This window comes from Etheostoma spectabile, chromosome 19 (genome assembly GCF_008692095.1).
Source record: "Etheostoma spectabile isolate EspeVRDwgs_2016 chromosome 19, UIUC_Espe_1.0, whole genome shotgun sequence".
In the NCBI taxonomy this organism is placed as follows: domain Eukaryota; kingdom Metazoa; phylum Chordata; class Actinopteri; order Perciformes; family Percidae; genus Etheostoma; species Etheostoma spectabile.
In genome coordinates this window covers 5,732,310-5,737,872 of record NC_045751.1, presented here as the reverse complement: position 1 = coordinate 5,737,872, position 5,563 = coordinate 5,732,310, and the positions used below count along the sequence as shown (strand labels likewise).

Genomic DNA, 5,563 nt, shown 5'->3' with positions numbered 1-5,563 from the left:
GGGGACAGTAAAGCTAAGTGCAGTAGCTACACTTCCCCGCATACAAACAAGCACACATTCACACAAAAATCTATAGCTACACTAACACGCACGCGCGCGCACGCACCCCACACGCATTCAGCTCGGATCTCGGTAGCTTGCGAGTAGCGGATCACACAGTGCAATTATTAGCTATCCAGGCTAAAGCTGTCAAACGTAGTAAACACACACCCTTTACACAGTGACGGGAGGGACTTTCTTCGCTATCTTCTACGTTTACTGTTATTGTGATCCCTGTGCTTCAATCCGCCTTCTTCAGCTGTCATTTCCAACAGGTCCCTGGCGCCACATTCCCCGTGCCAACACCGTCCCAGAAATCATCATGGTCCTCCTTCTCTGAGGATCCAGGGATTAGTAGGACCGGTATGTGTGGCACGCACGCCCCACATTACAAAACTACAAACGGATTTGTGAGGTCAGGTTATGATTAAAATTGTGCCTCTGTGTCCTTGCAAAGAAGATGAGGCTGTGCTACGGTTTAGTAAGAGAGTGCAGGGCGGTTTCACGACTGCACAGCCAGTGTTTTGATGCATGAGCATGTAAGTCCAACACAGCAGCAGCAGTAGCGGTGTCCTTGCACCAGAGCGGCAGGGTGCTGCATGTAAAAGTGGGTAACGTTTTACTGATTCTCTGCCCGGTGCCCACCCCTTTCTTATGCCTGTTGATTGCTGATGGAGGTGGGTTTTGTACAGTGGATTGCACTTTCCACGTTAACAGATTATCATATGATACTAGTTTCAATGATTTATGCTATATAGTTATGTATGTAACTGTATACCATAATTGTATGCTATAAACAATTAGTCAAGTCAAGTTTTATTTATATAGCACATTTACAAACAGTCACTACTGCCTCAAAGTGCTTTACAAATATAGATGACAACATAAGATAAAAACATAATAGATAACCAGAAAAAACATCTAAAACAGAGTTCCTAAAACAGATAACAGACTTTGCTCAAATCAATACCAATAAAATGTCACAGCTCAGCTTATGTTAAAAGCCAGTGCAAAAAGATGAGTTTTTAATTATGCAAATGTATGTATTTAATGTTACTTTGCACACAGGAGGAGAAAGTGCAGTGTGAGGTTCAATGCAGGTCAGTTAACCATAATTATAATTCATTCAGTATTTAAACTCAAACTTTATTTTAGTATTTATGTATTTGAGTATGTTAATGTTTTCACTACAAAATAGTACAAATGCAAAAACAGATTTCAACTTATTTTCAAAATGCAATAGACCCAAATCTCTGTTTCTTAACATGTGATAGCCCTGACTAATTTCAAAGGAAATTAACATTTGAACTCATACGTCTATCGTCATGAATCCACCGAACTGTACAAAAAGTACTTTACTCAAGTTCATCATTTTATCCTGTCCAACATAGTGGCTGCTTTAAAAGGGGTATTCCTGCATTTTATTGTTACATGTACATAAAGTTAATCGATAGATTTAATAACAATCGACTCAGCAGGCAGAGAAATCCTTTTTGATCCTTAGTTTCTTTCAGTCCCTATAGGGTATAGTATGCGTCAAGCTCCCAAATATGTCTGAGCAACCCCTTTTTTCAATTTTGTCAAATGTATCATTTCACCTCTGTGTTTCTTGCTTTTTTTCATCATTCAAAAATGCTGAATGAAATAAATTAGAAACTTCTATAGTGAAACGTTTCCTTCTCCTGGGACACGCTGGGATCTCTGGAAATTGCTGTTCAATATGCATGTATAATCCTACTTAATTACACCCCAAGCTATTCATTTCCTGCATCACTGCTAAATGTCTTCGGATTGATAGTGTCAGAATTAACCTGACAGACCTTTCTCCTAGTCTGTCGATGGATCATTTACTAGCTCACGCACTTCAGTCTCATTCACTGTGGGAAGAGCTGTCTGTGTAGCGCCATACAGTGTCTGATTCATCAGCCTATTCTGTGGTATAAGTGGAACATCTATCAAGGTAATGCTGTACCAAACAGCACTTAATGAGCAAGTTGAGGGAGTGAAACCACCCCTCTGCCAAATGAGAGGTTAGAGACGACCCTGGCCTCCAGCAGACAAAAATATGAATGAGAATCTCTCTTTAACTGCTTTGAAGTCTTCCTCTTTGCCCTCTTTTCACCCACAAAGGACCGGAATGGAAAAACATAACCAGCTCGTTTCACATTCTTCCATATATCACCCCGGGCTAGACCATAAAATCTTCCCCATTGCAAGTGAAACCAGGCTGAAATCGCAGGCCTGTGATGGAAATGTGTCAGGCCAAGTGAATGTCATGATGTTCAAGGATTCCTCTTGTGGAGTCAGTGCTTGCTCAGCAAAATGAATGCAGGAAGAAGTGATCAAAGAATATAAAAGAAGAAAGAGGGGAGGTACCATATAGGTAAAATGAAACTAGGGAAAGGAGTATGGAAGAGCAGAAAGGAAGAAAATGGATACAAATATGTTTTACCTTCTGCACAAATTGGGTACAATATATACAACATTAAAATCCTTTTAAAAAGAGGTGTTCACACATTACAATATTTATTATTAACATATGAAAAGGGTTGATGAGAAAAATATCAATGCCCATAAAAAGACACTTCAACCAATTTCATCTAAACTCATAAATGGACAAACAAGGCAAATTCTTTATTACCTCATCCTAATTCAGCCAAGCATAGTATACCTTTTTTAGTATATTTTTAAGCAAAAATGCCAAAACTCCCCTAGTTCCAGTGTCACAGTTTGGAGAGTTTTGGTGCTTTTTCTTCTTTTATGTGATAATAAATTGAATATCTGTACATTTTTAAGCCTCGCTATAGCAGAGTGGCTTCATGCTTTGGTCCACCACGTTGTTCCAGACTGAAATAACAAGTTTGGGTGAATTGGCTTTTGGAGTTTTGTACATCTGTGGGGACATGTATCAAGTGAAGTGAAACTCAAAGCAGAAAATATGCATATTAAAGGCAGTTTGATGTGCGCTATTTTTTGCCACAATGCAATGCAAAAAGGAAATGGAGGAGCTGCTCAATGTTGGGGAGGGGATTAATCAGTTACATGGAACATGTCTGGGGAATAAAGCATGACATGTAGGTAAAGAGTCAATAATAATAACTTTTAATGAAATGTATATAGCACCCAGACAAAGCAAGGCAAAAGCAGGATATCCAGAGGGCAGTAAAACAACAGAGAGCTGAACAGTAGCAAGACAAAGTCACAATGCAGCCTGCGTGGAGTGCTGCTTCGGTGTGTTCAGTCTGGGAATCCTACTAGTATAAAGAGATTGAAAGAAACGGAAGCACTTTAGAGATTAAAGTGTAAAAAGCCTTTTATGCCTTCTTGCCTATAAAGCCGTAGTTTCCTTCACCCATTTTAAAATAGCAAGAAGAACAAAATGAAAACAAGAAGACAATAGATGCAACAGATGACAAAAAAATAAAAGTATAAACATATAAGTATATATATATATATAAAATAAATAGAAAATCAAAAGCAATACAAAAATAAAAAGTTGTACATGTTTAATTTGAACTTGAACTGAGACTCACACTTCTGCACATTGCATGAAGTTAGATAAAAAAAATGCATCTGTGCCCAGTAATTAGCAGTGAAATGTTTCTGTGTTATGGTCACAGGCAGGGCTTTAAGGCTAGTAGATTTTTTAAAGTCCCCAGCCAATCAGATTTTCCACTAGCCACGTTTGTTTTTTGTTTCCTTAACTAACTTTACTTTCATTTCAGCGCCTCTGGTTTGCCTCCCCGCCATTCGTCTCCTCCGTTTCAGCATAGCCACGCACGCTAGGCACGTAGCTAACTGTTGTCTGACACGTCAGTACTTGGTGTTCATGGGAAATGTGGGATACGTTTCCAAGCCAAACAAACATACAATTTCCCCAAAACGCTTCATTCATTAGCAACCACATTGTCTAATAACTCTGCGATGTTATCTGACAAAGTTACATTTTTACCCAGTATTTGTCGGGTTGGCTGGTGTCAATTTAAAGCCCTGGTCACAGGAGAAAAAGTCATTTATTATTTTCAGTTTTTATTCTCAGTGTCACTATAGAGAGTCGTCATTTACGCAGCATAACCCTAACCACTACCACCATCTACCATCTCCAGTCCCAGCAGGCTAACAACCATTCCCAGACGTTACATAACTCTGTGAGGCGGCTGCTTCCGATAGTGGTTATGGTGATTTGGTAACAATGGCTTCTCCCCCCCCCCCCCCCCCCCCCCCCCCCCCCGGTATCGTCTCCATAGTTCCTCTGATGCATGGCCGTCATCACTGTTCTGCAGATTGAGCTGAAAAGATAGAGTATAAAGCTGTGAAAAGGAGGGTGTTACTGATGGCGCCTCAGTGTCCATTCAAGTGTGGGAATAATCTATCTGAGGATGTGATAGTGCTGACCACCGTTTAAGTGGCTTAAAAAAAAGGTCAGCCGGGGCAACCAGGATGGGGAAGCGTTTGGGACGACCATTACAGTCATTCCGCCTCACTGTGCAAGGTGCCGCCGCCTGATTGATGCCTGAGAGAAGATTTGGCGCTGCTGTGGTGTGTATGACAGCATGCACTTTCATATATTGCCTGTTTGTGTGTGTACGGTATGTGTGTACGACGTGTGTCTGTGGATATTTATACATGTGTGTCGTCCTTGGTCCGAGAGGGAGGAAGCTGTGGATAATCGTGTAAGATGGCCTGGGCAGTGTTCCATTCCAGGTGTTCAGGAGAGGATTTGGAGAAGCACATCTTTCCACAGTGAGCCCGTCCACTCCTACAAGCTCTCTTCCCCAGGATCCTGAAAGATCCATCACACCAGTGGTGGAATGTAACATAGTACGTTTACTCAACTACTGTACTTCAGTACAAATTTGAGGTACTTTACTTGAGTTTTTCCTTTTCATCAATCAATCAACATTTAGTTTTATAGCGCTTTGCAGCAACCAGCAGTTGAAACGGACCTAGTCTCGCATTGCCTACAGTCTACACCAGAGACAGCGCCTCAGCCAGCTGTGTCGCCCGCTATATATATAGATAGATAGATAGATAGATAGATAGATAGATAGATAGATAGATAGATAGATAGATAGATAGATATATGGATAGATAGATAGATAGATATATGGATAGATAGATAGATATATGGATAGATAGATAGATAGATAGATAGGTATATGGATATATAGATAGATAGATATATAGATAGATAGATAGATATATGGATAGATAGATAGATATATGGATAGATAGATAGATAGATAGATAGATAGATATTGATTCCAATAAAATGGGAAATTACAGTGTTACAACCGCTGGTGGAGTTTGTGACTGTTAAATACCGACCATTCTACATTCCACGCAAATTCACGGCTATGTTTATACTCTGTGTTTACAGCCCACCGAGCGCTAATGCTAGCGGAGCCTACAATGTGTGTGCAAGAAATGTAGCCTGTCTCGTATGTTGTTGTTTTTTAATGTAGTTTTCATACATTTTTAATGTGTAACACCACTTGAGCCCCGGTGAAACGTTGTTTTGTGT

General features: G+C 40.1%; 1 protein-coding gene across 1 annotated transcript in view; it reads right to left on the bottom strand.

Moving 5' to 3' along the window:
* tmem102 (transmembrane protein 102) overlaps nt 1-415 on the bottom strand; it is a 23,219-nt gene extending 22,804 nt beyond the window's left edge. The window contains exon 1 of the mRNA XM_032544718.1: nt 211-415. The gene's annotated coding sequence lies outside the window, so the exon portion shown is untranslated. The remainder of the gene's footprint in view (nt 1-210) is intronic.
* Nucleotides 416-5,563: the final 5,148 nt, after the last annotated feature.